General features: G+C 38.1%; 1 pseudogene; it reads right to left on the reverse strand.

Moving 5' to 3' along the window:
* LOC107729693 (CUGBP Elav-like family member 5) overlaps positions 1-18447 on the reverse strand; it is a 233862-nt pseudogene extending 215415 nt beyond the window's left edge.
* Between the last annotated feature and the right edge of the window lie 437 nt (positions 18448-18884).

The raw sequence follows: 18884 nt of genomic DNA on the forward strand, positions 1-18884 counted from the left end.
AATGTCATTTTTAGAGGTCCAAAAAGGGGGGGGGGGGAAGGCACAAAAGCAATGTTGCTGGTGCCGTATTTCAATCTATGATGCCAAATTAACAAACAAACAAACAAATAAATAATAATATAAAGTGTAATATCAAGATAAAAAATAAAACAGCAAAATATAATAATTTATCAAATAAAGCAAAGCATAGAATAAAACAACAAAAATCAAAGCAAAGCAAAAATACAAAAAGCAAAGCAAAACAAAACAAAAACAAAACATGCTATTAACAAATAATGCTATAAACAAATACAATTATTCAGAGGCCAAAAAAAGGATTAAAAAGGCACAAAAGCACTGGTACTGGTGCATCTACATTGCTCTTGATGCATCCAAGTTTCCTGCAGGTTACTTCAGGAGATGTCTGTCCGGCAGCATAGCAACAATATGTCATTGTTATACCATTCACTATGGCTGTGTATGGCCGGAAAGACTACTGTTGGACCTCCTTGTCTGTTTTGTGCTTTGAATGTCGTCGCAATTGCCAGCCATCCTCAGGAGCACACAACCCTCAATGGAAACGCTCTCGCTGCGTCCCGCTATGTTTATTTTTGTGTGTCTGGAATACTTTTGTGCAACTGGGCAACAATGACTCACTGGCTTTTTGCGTAAATGGAGCAGTTTGGAAAAATTGAGAGAACAAATGAATTGACATTTGCTATCACTGCATCCCCAAGCCCTGCGCTGAAAGCATCGGATCAATGCTTGCAAATGTCCCCGGGGAGAAGTACCATGAAACGGCTCAAAGCCTGATCTTAAAAGGCTGGGTTATCGACTGATTTCTGCTCCAAAGGCTTTAGCTCTCTGTCTAAAACATACGGCTTTAGCTTTGACTGGCATGGTGGCTGTCTTAAAGAGGTGAGGCAAAAGGCTGGCAGCGGACTTACCCCTGGCAGTGTCTTCTGTTCGTGGAGGGCGTTCTGGGCTTTGATGGCCGACTCGCGGGCGCAGTAGGTGAGGAACGCGCAGCCTGTGTGACAAAAAGGAAAGGAGACTTTCAATGACTTCGATAGACAGTGGTCTTGAACTCAATACTGCCTGATATCGACGGGTGGCCAAAGTCATTTGAAGTAACCAAACAGCTTCCTGTAGCAACATACATTGGCCAGACAATCAAGACAAAAGCATTTACATTTATTCATTTAGAGCAGACACTTTCATGCAAAGTGACTTTCAAATGAGTACTATATGGGTAATATAAGGAGGAACACAATACAACTAGTGCTACTTTTGCTTAAAAAAACCTGCTCAGACTAGCCTAAACTGGTTTGACTGGTTTAAGTTGGAACCTCAGACTGACCAACTACAAAGTGCCCAAAACCCGGCTGGATTAGGCTGGCAGACCAACTAAAACCAGCTTAGTCTGGGTTAAGGCAGCTTTTTCCAGCAGGGACCTTACCAAATTTTATGTAGGGCAAAACATTAGCCAGGTTTCCATCCAAAGTTGCGAATTTAACTTTTGTGCAAAATTGGAATATCGTATAAAGCATTTGCAAACAAAGCATTGTTTCCATCCAACGAGTCAAAGAGAACAAAATCATAATTTCCTAAAAAACTGACACTAAATATCACTAAGAAAAGTAGAGGCAACTGTACATAGTAATTTTCATATATAATAAATGACTTGCACCTCAGAGTGAGCAGACGAAACAATAAATATGAATATTGCTTTCAGATGTGGATGCCTGTTGTTTGGGAACGCAGTAGTGTAGACAGTAGACAGTTACACAGAAATACTTTGACGACAGACTTCGCTCGGGTGTTTAAGAATGACCATAACAACTTTTTAGAAGCTGTGCAACTAGATCAGTCCGCTGGTTAGTAAGGTTATGCAATCCCAGTGCAAAGTCACACAGTGGCGGCTCGTGGGTTTTAAAATAGAGGAGGCACACTAATTGTATTGGTCTGGGATCCCTGCCGATTATTATTATTATTATTTGCTTAACCACTTTAAAATGGCTTTTTGGTTGCTTTTAGTTAGAAAACGTAAAGAAAACGACATACATACACTGTAAAAAAAATTCTGTAGTTTTTACAAAATAATTTTGGCAGCTGTTGTTGCCAGAATAATTTTGTAAAAAATACAGAAAAACTGTAAACACATTTACGGCCAAAAACTGTACATTTTACAGTATAAAACTGTAATTTACAAACAAGAAAATTTGAATGTAAACCAGTAAATTCAACAATGCACACTGCTATTAAAATCTGTTTTGTACCTTTAACATACTGACAACCACCATAATAATGCAGGTGGTAAAAGAGAAAGCCACATGAAGAATCAAAGCTCATCACAAGTAGCTTCGCCACAAGCAGAAGTATATACTAATATATAGAAGGTGCACAGAGTCATTCATGCAAACACAAAACACCATCATGGTAACACACATGATACTTAAATAATGCATTAAACTTTCATTAAACAACAGAAGATGTAACATAAAGCCCAAATATACATAACTAATAACAAAATGACTTGCACCTCAGAGTGAGCAGACGAAACAATAAATGTGAATATTGCTTTCAGATGTGGATACCTGTTGTTTGGGAACGCAGTAGTGTAGACAGTAGACAGTTACACAGAAATACTTTGACAACAGACTTCGCTCGGGTGTTTAAGAATAACCATAACAACTTTTTAGAAGCTGTGCAACTAGATCAGTCCGCTGGTTAGTAAGGTTATGCAATCCCAGTGCAAAGTCACACAGTGGCGGCTCGTGGGTTTTAAAATAGAGGAGGCACACTAATTGTATTGGTCTGGGATCCCTGCCGATTATTATTATTATTATTTGCTTAACCACTTTAAAATGGCTTTTTGGTTGCTTTTAGTTAGAAAACGTAAAGAAAACGACATACATACACTGTAAAAAAAATTCTGTAGTTGTTACAAAATAATTTTGGCAGCTGTGGTTGCCAGAATAATTTTGTAAAAAATACAGAAAAACTGTAAACACATTTACGGCCCAAAACAAAAAATACACATTCTGACACATGAACTGAAATGAATTGTGAATTTTATTCACATTAAATCGTCCTCCTCCCATTTTCGCCTCAAAATTATGGGGAAGCTGTGCCCCACCTGCCTCCCCAGACGAGCCACCACTGAAGTCACATGCCTTTTTTGATGCGCATGGATGAACTTATTCGCAAAATGCATTTCCATCCCCCATTATTTGCATTAACCCTTTTTCGCACAAGTCAAAAAACACCTCAAGCGAGCGTTCCCTGCCTCCCCAGACGAGCCGCCACTGAAGTCACATGCCTTTTTTTGATGCGCATGGATGAACTTATTCGCAAAATGCATTTGCATCCCCCATTATTTGCATTAACCCTTTTTCGCACAAGTCAAAAAACACCTCAAGCGAGCGTTAAAACTTTTTTGCTATTTTTTTTTCTGAAATTTGGTGTTTCCATCATTCATTTTTGATGCGATACTTCAAAATGCGCATAAAACAGGATAATGAAAAAATAGCTATTAAGTGCAGAAAACTACAGTAAAGAAGCATCCACCACAAGACTGCAGTTAGTCACACATTCCACAGGTTCTTGGTTTCTCTCAAGCTGTTGTGCAACAAATCTTATGCAACTAATCTCAAACTAGTCTCAATTACGAGATCTATAATCCAAAAATAGCTAATTAATTACGACCAAAATATCTTTGATTTAAAAATTCACTTTTCTGTACGACTTGTGTTTTCAGAAGATTGTAATGGATTCTGCTATTTGACAGAAGGTTGGTCGGTTCCACCACTGATAAACAGTGAAAGTGAAGGTTTCTGGAAAAAAGTGTCCAAAAAGGTAAAAATAAATAAACAAGCAGAAGCAATGTTGCTGGTGGCATATTTGTATCTGTGAAGCCAAATGTTGCTCTCGGCTCCTCAGAGTTTCCTGAAAGTTACTTCTTAGCTTTATTTATTCATTTGCTTCTAGAAGTTCAGTATGTTTTCTGTTTTCAGAAGATTGTGATGGTTTCTGCTATTTGGAAGAAGGTTGGTTTAGTTCCACTACTGAGGAACAGTGAAAGTGAAGGTTTCTGAAAAAAATTAAAAATAAATACATAAATATATAAACAGCAGTGGTGTAATGTAATGAAGTAATAATACTTCGTTACAGTACTTAAGTATTTTTTGGGAGTATCTGTACTTTACTTGAGTTTTTATATTTCAGCCAAATTTTACTTTTACTCCACTAACTATCCTAATTAAAATCTATACTTTTACTCCGATACATTTCCCCGAAGCATATTCGTTACTTACTACAAAATAGTCAGAAGTCAGAAGAACACAGACTGCAGGAAAGCAGGTTTGACGAATCAGTGGTCTGGCACTTTACTACAAAATAGTCAGAAGTCAGAAGAACATGGACTGCAGGAAAGCAGGTCTGACGAATCAGTGATCTGGCGTGTGCAAGTTAGACTCCTAAAAACACCTTTGCTCATGCAAACAAGTGCACAAAAAACCGCAGATGATTTCATTTTCCACTCAAGTCGAGTCTGGGGTGTGCGATATACAGTATATCTTCTGCGATAATATGGTAAGTGTTGTTTTAATGACGTGCGATCTGACATTATCAAGTAGGCTATATCACCAAATGTATGGCTTTCAGGTACTTTATACACCACTGATAAACAGAAGCAATGTCATCTGTGATGTCAAATACGGTCGGTGCCTCAGAGTTTCCTGAAAGTTAGTTCTTGGCTTTAGTTACTCAATTGCTTCTTGAAATGGTGTACGTCTTCAGTTTTCAGAAGATTGTTTTGGTTTCTGCTATTTGGAAGAAGGTTGGTTGGTTCCACCACTGAGGTACAGTGAAAGTGAAGGTTTCAGAAAGTTACCTTCATTAACTCACTTACCACACAGAGCAGGAAGGGAAATTAATCTGGGAAAGCGAGTTTAGGTAAGAGGCTGCAGACCCAAGATGGTCCTGTATGCAAGCATTTTAATCAGAGACCAAAAGGAAGACCAGATGCACTGCACTTCATTTAATTCAAGATTCAAGTCCACCCACAACATTGTGCTTCTATCGAGTATCACGGCTCGCCAGCACAGGAAAAACGAGCCAGCACAAAGCCTCCGCGTCCCTTACAATGACAGGGCCAGAGGTGCCGTGAGGAGTCCCTGCAGACAAGCTAAATACAGACAGTCTATTTTCTAACATGGGGGAGCCTGTCCAGTCTGCTTTACACTGGATGTGCCCGTGTGTGTTTCTGCGTACGTGTGCTTGTGTGTGTGTTTGAGCAAGTCCATAGATCAGCCAGCAGTCCCTGTCCGAGGCTCTCGGCCGGCTGGAATAAGCCCTGACTACCCTTGACACCCTGACAGAGAGGCGAACAGTGGCAGAGAGCTAGGAAGAGAAACTTTGAGCCTCTTGGGTCTCCAGACAGAAATGTGAATTCATAAAAACATGCACATATACACACCCGTTTAAATAACCCTTCTGCCACAGGTATCACAGAGCAGGAGACTTTGCAAGAAGAAGATCCCTGAGCCCATTAGTTTTTTGTGACATTAACAGTGCAAACTGGTAGATGTATTTACAGTAAAGTAAGTCTCGGATTTTCCCGATATAAAAGACTCGCAGGCAACAATCAAACTGCAATGTGAGGATCACAGTTTTGTAGATGTGAAAGTAACTACAAAGCAGTCAGTCGTTTCGCTTTCTCTGCCTTGTCACTTTCTCTTTCTTCACCCATGTTTAATTGCACCGGAATAGACACTGTGTATTTACACTATAAAAACAAAGTATATCTTTAACTAATGTAAAAAAACGGAATTGCTAAAAGTTGTTTGTTTCTAACAAGTTCCCAAACACTGGGGTGTGCAAAATGTTTTTAAGTAATTTCTTCTCAATCACACACACACACAAAAAAAGTCAAATGTAGCCAACAAAACTGTGCCTCACTCTTCTGAAAATCTTGGATTCTTCCCCCCATTTAATCCCAGAAATAAATACAATTTTCACATTTTGGACAGTAAAAAAATCATTATGATACAATGAAGATGAAATATTCTGCACTATTTATAGTGCATTAATCAATTGATTTTAATTACATTTCTTGTTATGCTGATATTTTAAAAAAAATGCAAAAAAAAAAAAAGACTTTAAATTAAATTTTAATTTTTAATAATAAAGTTTTTTTTTTTTTATTTAATTTATTTTAAAAAAATAAATCAAACTGAGGAGCATTTTCACTAGTGGTCTCACACTTTCAGATGTCTTGGGAAACAGTTTCTCCTGAATCACAAAAGTCAAATGTAGCTACCGCCAGCAAAAACGTGCCTCTCTCTTCCAGGACAGAAATGACATCTAACCCCCGTGCTAATAAGCAATCACACAGACAGAGGCCCATGAGGCCTGCGGGTCTGAGGAATGGCGTAGAGCTTCATAAGGAGGTAGAGAGGCATAGCAGTAATTAAGCAAGCTGTATTGAAGGTGCCGCTCCCTCCCTCCGCTCCTGACAGCCCCCATTTGCTGTATTTTTTTTTATAGTAAAAGCCGAGCCGTCGCACCACTGTTCCTGCCCCCCTTTATAATTGTGTGCAAGCCCTGAACTGTGAGGTGCCTGTTAAGTGCGAAGGTCTTGGCGCTAAATCTGCTTCCGTGCCCCCATTCTCCATGTTCTTGCCTGAGCACTTTGCAACTTCACGAGCAGTCCCGTCATTCACACCTCCCACTCTTTCCTGACACGTTTAAGTTTAGCTCTGAGAACAAAGGACTTAACTTAAAACTGCGCATTAGCATTTTTCGACTTTCTCAATATGCTGCAACACTACTTTAGATCATTGTATCTATATTTTTTTTATGTATTTTTGCATTCATATCATGTCCTGAAAGTCCATACTGAAGAAACAGGTCATCTAAATGAGCACAACAGGACAGATTCACACAGATTCACTTTTGTGTTTGGTAAAGTTTCAGTCCAGATTCAATTATAATATTGCATAAGAAGCCTTATCAGTTTTGGTTTGCTGTAATAATGACATAATTTTGCCTTTACTACTTTTCGTCTTTGTCTTTTACTTACCAAAATCCATTTCTAAGCACAGGTTATTTTTAAGCAATATTTGACTGCACTTGAAACTGAATCGAACATGAGAATGAATTGTGTTATGATGTTTAAGAGATCATGCAGATTAAATAGTTAATGGCTGACCAGAGAAATAGTGAAAAAAAAATTTTTCTTGTGTGATAAGTCTAAATGTCAAGAAAACAACATTTATATTATGTTGAGCTCAAAAGAAAACAAAACAATAATGCATGGCCTCATAAGGCTTCTGTATTACTGTAATGCATCGCAATTTGTACAAAGTGTATTGTTTTGATTAATGCAATTACATTATTTTGTGATGCAGGTAAGAGGAGTTAATATCACTGATCAAGTAACTAAAAAAGGATATTTAATTATCTAAATGTGTGCGCGCAATGTGCCGTTATTATAATTGTGATTTCACTCCATACTTAATTGCATCTGCATTATGATTTTTAAGAGATCATGAAGATTCAATAGTTAATGGGTGACCAGAGAAATAGTGAGAAATTTTTTGGGGGGGGGGTTTTTGTTGATTTCAGAAAAACAACATCCGTTATGCGAAAATTAAGTTTAGATGTAAAGAAAACAACCTTTGTTGTTGGCCTCTTAACGGTTCCATTTTATTGTGAAGCAATTTACTAAATTGTACAAAGAGTAGCGTCTTTTGTGTTGTAGCTAAGAGAAGCTAATAAAACAGTATGTATGTAAATATGTGCTGCTAGCATTCGTGCATGACAACAAGTGAACGTTTCTCATGAACGAGCTCAGCAATCGATACCACTTTCAGTGTCACTCGCAGTTACCATGTATCATGTAAAATACAGTTAATGCGTTGACTGCCTTCAATCGAAAAAAACGCATGAGGGCTTGATTCCTTTGAAACTCTCTCTCAGTCACTGTCCAGACAACAATATTGTTCCTGCCCTCACCTAATTACTTTGTAATGAGTCTTGTAATATAAGCGGTGCGCTAGCTTAACCTGTAAACCTTAATTAAGGCAGCCACCTTTAAATGTGCTCAACCTCAATGTACCAGAGCAAAACTATACACATGTCATCTAACATGGAGCTAGAACAGCAAAAAATTATATTTCGGAAATGTTATGTTTGTGTTATTCAGAACTAATGAATGAAAGTCAAATCAATGCTTGAAGGAAATTATGCCTTACACATTAAACATTTATCACAGTTGTGTTTGATGTCATATAAAAAAATTGACACAAACTAAATTCGCAACTGTATAAATAGTGTACAATTTTGGACTATTGCAACAGTGGATATGAAAAAGCACCAATGCATACTGAAGAGTAGCTTCCTAATACATATGCAAGACTTGTCTGTCATGGCAAGACTCAAATAGATCTAGATCCGCTATTGTGTTGTGAATTTGAAATATGGTGGGGTGACACTGTGTCTTGCGGCATGCTGGGAAGTCCTCAGCCAGAAACGCTCTGATGGCGCACCGAGTGCAAGAAGGGTGCGACGGAACAAAGACACTTCCTCAGTAGGCTACATCTGTTTCTCCTCCTCTCTCTCTGTTTCTGTCTTCAGAGGATGGCTGGCATGCGAGCAGTGATGCCAGCAGTGGCAGCTTAACCTATTTTCGGAAATACCACAGATTTCTATTAATAGCCCTGCTGAGCAGCAGGCCTCTCCGCACATCCCCGACGGGTCCCACAAACTCAATAACATCCTCTCCCAGATCACCTTTCAGCCATGCTCATGTCGTAGCATCACTTTTCAATACTAAAATTAAAACAACAACCAAATTCAATAACGTTCTGGACTGTAAAAGGAATACTGCGATAAAGCAATCTGGGAAAGATTCTGGAGAAATTCTTCTACTGTGTATTTCCACTTCCAAGTACATGTGATTTCCCAGAAAGAAGATAGTTAAGAAAAAGTTACTATACTGACATCTTCAACATCTTAATATACTATATGGACATCATAAAACTTAAACTCTTACAAATTTTTACCAATCCTCTATTGCGTGTTTTTCAACCAGTGGGTTGCAAACTATCCTTATGATTGCATACAGCTAACAAGACTCATTACCAACTTTTGCAAGTGTAGAGAAAACTTGCTTGTTGATGTCAAAGCATTAAATCATCATGTATCTATAATCAAACTTTATGATATTTTACGAAAAATAGTCAAACTGACATGGACAGGTTGTGCAACACTCTAGAAAACAAATAGTACAACCTAAATTGGCTAATTAGCAACTTTTTAAAGTGTTGGCGAAATTCTTTCTCTATTTTTTGTTGTTAACATCAAGGTATCAAATCATCAAGCATCTAATCAAATTTTATGGTATTTTGCGAAAAATTATCCGCCATTGGTAAAAGCTAGTCAAACTGGCATTGGACTGGTTGCGTAACTCCCTACAAAAAAACAAAATTACTCAAAATAAAAGAAAACACAACCCAACTGGATTCGTTATCAACTTTTAAAAGTGTGAAGATGATGTTTTCCATATTTTTTTGTAGCTGATGACAAAGCTTCAAATATTCATGTTTCTAGTCAAACTTTATTGTATCCTTTGCAAAATTGTGCCATTTGTAAAAGCTATAGTCAAACTGGCATTGGACAGGTTGTGCAACACCCTAGTAAAACAGGAACAAAATTATGCAAAATAAAAGAAAATACCACCCAGCTGGACTCATTATCAACTTGTAAAAGTGTGGAGAAAAGGCTTTCCATATTTATTGTTGACGACATCAACAATGCATCTAATCAAACTCTATGATCCATCGATGATCTATGTTTTGTGTCAAACATAATATGTTTTGTGAGCTGAAAACCATTTAAAGCCAATGAAGAAAGCAAACTCAACTATCTAAAACTAAAAAAAAAGAAATTCATTTTCAACCTAAATCATATTAATAATTGTGTTGGGGTTATTCATCAATATTAAAATGACTATTACGATACCAATTTTGGTACTTTGTTAGGTTGTTGTTCAGCAAAACCAGTTCAGAACCACTGATCTAGCATGCTAGAACTTCCCTTACCTAAAAATACTAATGCAAACCTGATGCTTATGCACAGTCTTATCTTGTCATACTCTCAACATCGTGACGGTGTCCCACGTCTGCCCCGCCACACCTCCTCTTTCATATTAAATCCTTTTGTTTCCACCCTCTCCTGTCTGCCGGGGTGGATCTGGCTCTCCCATCCTGTCAGAAGGGCCCGTCACTCCACCGGTGCCTCCGGATTAAAGGCACCATTTGTTTTCAGTGGTTCTGACAATCACTCCATCTCTCTCAGTCTGTTCATCTATTGTGCTTAGCCTTCTGCCTTACTGTCATTTTTCCCTGTCCACTCCAGCTCTCTCTCTCTCTCTCTGTCTGTGTGTGTGTGTGTGTGTGTGTGTGTGTGTGTGTGTGTGTGTGTGTGTGTCTGTGTGCGCATGGCATTTGTCACAGCTCTCTGACTGACATAATGGCCATGCCCTCCTTCCTGAGATCAAAGGAAGTGGAAAAAGGCTTTTCAGCTCAAATTCCAACGAGGCATTTACATATTTCCAAGCCGTTCTCATCAACGGCAGCAGAATCCTTCTATCGCTGTTCATTAGTCAACCGTGCTGAGTGTTGATTTATTTTCCTCTCGACAATAAATCTTTAGTTCAGGAAGCTCGAAAAAACCAGAACAACAGTTCGACTGCAGGAAATGTCGGAAAGAACCGTCATGTCGGTGTATCATACATTTCATTCTCTGTCGTCATTCTTCCTTTCCCTCCATAAAAAATTGCACCTCTGGACTGACCTTCTAAAAGTTCACTGCGTAATACAGTAAACAGAAAAGAGTAACTAATAAGCTTTATCCCTCAGAATTGACCTCCATTTTGAAATGGTCCAAGAAAATCTAGCATCTTACAAGATGAAGTGAGTAATTTTTTCACCAATAGCATCACCAAAAAATAACTTGCTGAATAAAACATCTTAAACCAGCTGGTGCAGGCTGGTTTCTCTGCATTGCCAATGTACAACTGGTTTTTCAATCTAACCAGCTGATAAATTGGCAAAATCTAGCACTAAGACTAGTCTGGGAGACAAGCTAAGCAGATAAGACTGGATTTTTTCAGCAGGTAATGACTGTTTTCAAACAGGTTTTGTAACCACTTCCCCGATTTGCCATTGGACAGCCAAAGAGACTTCAACTTACACCATTGGTTGTGCTAATGTTACTACAGCTATGTTTCCTTCACACTGTTTTTATGTGCATTTTGATGTATTGCATCAGAAGCGAGTGATGGAAACGCCAAATTAAAAAAACAAATCTCTTAATTCACAAAAAAGTTTTTACGATCACTTGAGGTGGTTTTTGACTTGTGTGAAAAATAGCTAATGCAAATAATGAGAGATGGAAACACATTTAAATTTCTCCATGGGCATAAAAAAAAAAGTAATGTGACTTTGCATGATGGGACAGGATAACTTGACTAACCAGCAGACCGATCTCATTGCACAGCATCTCAAATGTTGTTATGGTCCTTCTGAAATGCATGAGCAAAGTCTGTCGTCAACGTATTTCTGTTTTATAACGTATAATTCCCTACCAGAACTGTCTTACACGACTGCGCTCTCAAACAACACTTCCGAAAGCATTGACCGTATTTATTGTGTTTCGTCTGCTCGCTCTGAGGCGCAAGTAATTTACTATACATGAAAATTATTATATTCAGTAGCTTCTCCTAGTTTTCTTAGTGATATTTAGAGCCAGTTTATCAGGAAGTGACGATTTTGTTCTTTTTGACTAGTTGATTGGAAACAGTGCTTTATTCGCAAATGTTTTATGCGATATTCCAATTTTGGGCACAAGTTAAATTAGCAAAACATGGAAACACAGCTTATGTCAGACTGGGGTGTGTTTCCCAAAAGCACTGTTGGTATGGTTGCAGTTTCTGTCATTAGCAATATTTCAGTTCAACGATTGAGTGTTTTCCTAAACCCAAAGTTCCAACGAAAATTTCGCAAAAAGCATCACAAAGTTGTGTGGTTAGAACTACAGCTCTCAACTGTACTTTGAAGCATAGATTGATAAATAGAGCAAAACGCCAGAGAACACAAATATCGAAGGAGTGCTCAGATGCACTGTTCGTTATTTACAATAATCTGACATTAATCTGATCTCGAACCGAATAATTAGCAGAAGTTATTACTCCACCACCTGCATGATGCCATTAATGATGAATCCATATTGTTGAAACAATGTGGTTCAGTATGTGACAAAGTTACTATGGTTTTGGGAAACTAGCTAGTTAATTTCTAGTTAATCGATGCATCATGTTACATATGTTAGTTAAGCAACAAATTGCATTACTGTATGGAAAACACACCCCTGTGCGAGTGTCACAAAATTGATTTATTTTTTGGAAAAATTAGGCAACAAATGGTTTACTGGGATTACTTGGTTTACTCTGCATATTAAGCTATATTTGATGATGAAACTTGAAAATCATGTAAATGAAATTTACATAATGATAATATTACATTTATATTTTCACAGCCAAAAAAAAAGTTTTAACTGAACAGTAACATTAATTATATTATGTTGATCAATTAAGCTTAATTAAAAAATACTATGTTTAATAAATTAATTTCATCGAATCCTACAGCAGTGAGTAATGTTTTTGAATTACAGAGCAATCTTGTTAAGCAGCACAAAACAGAGGGAATCGGGTGGACTTTTCTATTAGCAAACACAACAGACATTATGACACATTTGAAGACCAGCTTATTATCCGCCATAAAAATGGTCATAAGGGAGAGATTCACAACATCTTAGAATAGCGCATCAATCATTTTGCTTTGTGTTTTATGCTCGGTCCACAAAACGGACATGTTACGGAAGGTCACTGAACCTCTTTCCACAGAGGGTTGTCTAGAATACTCTACTGTAAATGACGCCATCTGATGAATGGTAATGGCCTTAAAAAAAAAACATTTTCCACCTAAAAAGAAAAATAACCTTCTCCACATGGAGGAAAGTCCATCTAAAAGCAGGTAAAGGGGAGATAAGTGGCCAGTTCACATGAAAAGACAGGTAGCTCAAAGCAAAGCTTGCTGATAGAGGAGGGAACATCTCATCCTGACATTCAGAGCTACGGTTCCTGCCAGGAGAGCTGCTGAAGCACTGCATTTTTTATGAATCGCCCTTGTTGCGTATTATAGTATTTACAGATGTTTGCGTCTTTGGACTGTCAGACTTTTAAAGAAGCCATTTGACATTTCAGCCAATGGCCTCCTCTAATTTAAAACCTAATGAAAATCACTCAATTGTAGTTTTTATTCATTGGTTGACATGTTTCCTATTTAAACTTGGGAAGTTGGGACGAGCCATTATCATCAAAAGGCTCGTAGCTTTTAGCTAGAAACTACAATTTACTACTTTGGACCATTTTGGACAAAAAAAAAATGTAAACATGTGGACAATATTTTTGTTCAACTTAAAGGAAAAACTGTGAATTGTAAATGTGTTTATATCATTTAAACTTTTGCAAAGTCTCAAAACTAATAGACATTCACGCTACTAAAAAACAACACTCCATTTAATGGGGTTTTACTAGAAAACAAGAAAATAAAATATACTAAAAAATCTCTGTTAGCAAGTGTACTTATCCAAATGAATTTTCAGATATGAAAATGCTACTATGAACCCATCATTGGTTCCTGGTAAACCATACAAAATATGTTTCATCTTTCTATTAATAAGGGATTTGTGATGTAATTTTTCTGCAAGGCCTTGAAACAATCTCACTCCTAGCTTAACTCTTTTTAATACTGGAAAGTGGAAACAGCATAAAACTTATTTCAAATCACTGTCCAAACAAGGTTAGCTTTACATTTATAAGCACTGAACCTTTCTACAGCTTGGCTTTCAGCTTTTGCAAGGACCCCTGCTGTTAAATCCATTCGCATGGGAAACGACATAAATTAAAATAGTTTAATGCTTCATAAGATTATTTCTAAAATGTCTATCTTATCTGTCAATCCCTCATAAATGCATTAGCACAATAGGTCCCTTGAAAGCTGTTAAGGATTGACAATCTATAGTGGCAGATGTGAATGGAGCCGCATTAAGCACAGACAATCAGACAGCATCAGGTTTAGGTCTAAAGAAACTTGTGTATGTTTGTGTATATTGTTCAAATGTTCTCCATGCCTTTTGTATTGTAAGCTTGTGCAAGCTTACCCTTGTACATCTTCACCTGCAGAGTGCAAAATGTGCGTAAGAGGCTTTCAAAGCAAAGCAACAATAGTCTTTTTATGCTAAACGCAGCAAGAGATCTATATACCACGCTCACGTACGATTACAAATACAGCATAGCAAGTGTCTCAAGCTTTGCAGGCAAATCTGTGAGTGAAAACCCCATTTCCAACTCCATACTAAATTTCAAAAAACTTTAATAAAACGCTGAGCTCAACTGATCACAGGTGAAAAGCCTGAAGGGGAAAAGCTCACCTGTTAATACAAATCAAGAGACAGCATTTGTTAGGCCCGTTGAGCAGACCTCATAATAGCTGTTCATACTGAACACTGCAGGCTAAGATGACTACAGCATGCTTTAATTGCAAAGAAGCAGTCACTTTAGAGGGACAAACCAAGTGATCCGAACGACCGCAACCTCAGACAATAACTACAGTTGCTAATCCTCCTCCATCATTATGGTCATGGTTTATTACCGCGCTTAGCAAACTAATGCTGTGTTTTCCTGTGTGGATTAGCAAGCTGACTTAGCGCCGAAACATGTTCCCCACTCTGAAACCTACATATGATCCCTTTAGTCCTGTGAACCCTTTAAAACAGAACTTAATGAAGAAACAGATGCACAAATATCTTGTTTTGCACTTATCTTCAGTGAAATTTTGTGTATTGCGTATGTACAAACAGTAGGTTTTTCCTAATGAGTACTGGCATTAACAAACCATTCATCTGTTGTGCTCCTTTGTCACGTTTCAGATTTTTTTTTAAATTACATTAGCATCCTCACCGACACTTTAGCCAAACATTTAAACAACCTTGGGGTCTACATCACCAATGCAGTCCATATTGAGACTACTCGCAAGACTGCACAATCTCTATAAGCTGACAAAAAGTTTATGTAAATATTTGCTGACTTGTTCTTATCTTCACATCCCCTCATAGAATAATACATAAGTTGAAAAGAAATTCCATCCTGAAGAACCAATTCTCGGTGCAATCCTTTAGAACTCATATTCAGCTCCTGCAGAGGCAGCTGCATCACAAATATCATCAGGTAGTTTAGGATGAAAAAAATTGGACCTATGATGTTGTAATCTGGCATTGACAGGACGTCCAACTAATATGTACGGAACCAGCCATAATAAACACAAAAAACTCACACAAATCAATTATTCGGTGATGATGTCAATTTGTAGGTCTTCAGGAATAACCTATGGGTTTTAAAAAAAATAGTTTTTTATTTTTATTTTTTTTTTTTTAAAAACTCACATCCTTGTTTATTACCAAATTACATTTTGAGAAAACAGTGGTTTCAAAATCCACATCTGAGGTACAATTGTGCATAATTTATGCATAACAAAATGTCTGAAGTATTATTAACCACAGACCTTATTTTACTTATAAATGGAAAATCACGATTTTAAAACCCCATTGGAAATTCCTAAGGGAACCCAATGGCTTGAAAATGCTAATTCTCTTCTGGGTTTAGCACTACAAACTGAAAAGCTCTATATTTCAGGGGTCTAATTGATGGGACAATTCAGCTCTCAGTAATGCACTAGATAAGGTGTATTTTTTTTAGTTTTTTTTTTAAAAACTCACATCCTTGTTTATTACCAAATTACATTTTGAGAAAACAGTGGTTTCAAAATCCACATCTGAGGTACAATTGTGCATAATTTATGCATAACAAAATGTCTGAAGTATTATTAACCACAGACCTTATTTTACTTATAAATGGAAAATCACGATTTTAAAACCCCATTGGAAATTCCTAAGGGAACCCAATGGCTTGAAAATGCTAATTCTCTTCTGGGTTTAGCACTACAAACTGAAAAGCTCTATATTTTAGACGTCTAATTGATGGGACTATTCAGCTCACAGTAATGCACTAGATAAGGTGTATCCACATAGGCTTGACATCCATCAGTGTCCAAGAGGACCATCATTATTGAGGAACAGTCAACTCAGATTGGATCCTCCCTGGTGTTTCTATCTTGTATTACTTGCTGCACAAGTTAATACAACAAATAATATAACAACTTACATGTCACCATTGATGCCATTTGATCAAAGAAGGATAGACGCGTGAGTGCCATTTCTCGTCAGAATTGGCGCGCTTTCATAACGGTCGACTTGTGGCAAGTAGGCTAACTTTCTTATGTTTCCTCTGAAACGGCACTTTTTGTCATGCATATCCTCTCTAGAGCTTAACCATTTGTCATAGAATCCTAAAATTAAGAACAAAATTAACATTTCACGTCGTTTTCTCCAACTGTTTGGTTTGGTTTGGTTTCATTTAGCCAAATGAAAACGCACAACTCTCGCCCACGAAATCATTGTATATAGCTATTCTGACATGTTCAACACAGTTAAACCCCATATGAAGCAAGGCTTCTCACGGGGTAAATATCGTGGATGAACGCTTGAGCAAATAGAGCCTCATTAGCATAATTATAAACACACCACTGATATGAAGCCTAATAGTAACTGACACTAACGAAGACAAATGCGAATATTCTGTTTCTGACACATATCACTTGAGGGGAATAAATGACAAGAACGAGATTATACCAGAATAGAGGTTTCATTTTAGTATTGTCTTCTTGTTTGAGTGGGATGACGTATTCAATGTCAACTGTCAAGTAGAACGTCACGACACAATGTAGAACGCGCCGTAGTTCGTTATGACGCACAACCGAACGTGTTTAAGTGCAAATATGATCAGATAAGTAAAGCTGCGCGTTTTTCTATTCTATTATTATTTGTGCGTGTTTCATTACCCTGGCGCACCTGTTTGAAGCATATAACAGCTCTGTTTTTTTGTAAGATGTTGAACAACATCGAACATTTCTCTTGGTATATACATATATAATCATATTCAAAACGCCTGTTCATTTGCGAGAACTGCATATGCCAGATTGAACAAGCTAGGATGATCTGGGGTGGTGGGAGTATTTCCCCATTGTAAAAGATGGAAGAGGCAAAAGAAAGTCTCTTTAAATATGAATTTTCTTCTAAGCCTCTTTGCCCCAGTTCAAAAATTAAACTGCCATATAGAAAGGTAAGATTCCCAGCCATATTATATGATGGAAATACATAATATCCATACAAGCAACAATGCAAAGGTTCAAACAGAGAAGATAAGTTCTCTCTAAACGATTCAAGTGCAAAATAGTGGCTAAAGGGGCCTGATATTACAGTTTCATCAGACTGTATGTAGCCTATATGTATTTAATGTTGACATGACAAAAATGACAAGTATGATTTATAATAAATATTACAATAACGCATGCGTCACCAACGGATAATGTGCTCGAGACATTTTTTTTTATTATTATTATTGTAGCCTATGTTTACCGCTGCAAAATCACAGACTCTTATTAAGGGAATCACGCGTTTACCTTTGTGCATGCCGGTGTATCGGTCCTTTAATACTGTCAATTCGTGGATTTTCCCAAACTGTTCGAACAATGGTTTCAGGTCTTTTTCCTCAAGGTTCCGCGGTATTTGCCCGATAAAGAGTTTTATGGCATCTTGGTCTTTCATGGTGCCGTTCTCCGGATGAATGGAGATGGATTCTGACCCGTTCATGGGTTTAGGAAATGGGATCTGAGCGTACTGGTGCTGGTGCGGGATTAGGAGGAGTGGATGTTGGGTCGGTGCTGCCCCGGGTCCGGTGAGGGAATCACGCGTTTACCTTTGTGCATGCCGGTGTATCGGTCCTTTAATACAGTCAATTCGTGGATTTTCCCAAACTGTTCGAATAATGGTTTCAGGTCTTTTTCCTCAAGGTTCCGCGGTATTTGCCCGATAAAGAGTTTTATGGCATCTTGGTCTTTCATGGTGCCGTTCTCCGGATGAATGGAGATGGATTCTGACCCGTTCATGGGTTTAGGAAATGGGATCTGAGCGTACTGGTGCTGGTGCGGGATTAGGAGGAGTGGATGTTGGGTCGGTGCTGCCCCGGGTCCAGTGAAAAGCAGGCTGGAGTAAGCGGGATGGGGCGGCTGTGGGTGCTGCTCCCTTCTTGTCTCAGTCTGAGTGAATCTGGCCATTCTGAGCTGGGAGCACACTGGATAATAATAATGACAACACATACACACACACTGAGAGAGAGCGAGCAGTCAGCTGGAAACACAGACTTACTTTCTCGGCGCTACACATACACACACATACACAAATTCGGAGGAGATGTTTAGGGGTGGGGGAGACGCCGCGGCATTTCTTGCTCCAGAGCGACACCCAGTGGCCAACGCGGGCTATCAGGCCTACCGACCGTCGGCGTGGATTGCCGAAAACGCTTCAGTTTTCCTCAAGAGTACTTTAGTTCTGAACAAAAACAGGACAACAAAAGGATTAGACGTTTATGGTCCGTTTGAGTTTCTGAACTCGGAGTTAAATACAAGCGTTTTTTGGACAAAAAGGATGTTCAAGTTCACACAGCTGCGCGATACAACGCTAAGTTCTGTTTGGAACGCTACATCCGGGTAAATTAATATAACAATTAGGTTTTGAAACACATCCGCAACTAACGAAAATGTATTAGTGATTTACTATAATAACAGCACTAGCTGTTTTTGCGGACATCAAGTGGATTGACA

The sequence above is a fragment of the Sinocyclocheilus rhinocerous genome, unplaced genomic scaffold, assembly GCF_001515625.1.
Source record: "Sinocyclocheilus rhinocerous isolate Xijiao unplaced genomic scaffold, SAMN03320098_v1.1 scaffold1149, whole genome shotgun sequence".
Classification (NCBI taxonomy): Eukaryota; Metazoa; Chordata; class Actinopteri; order Cypriniformes; family Cyprinidae; genus Sinocyclocheilus; species Sinocyclocheilus rhinocerous.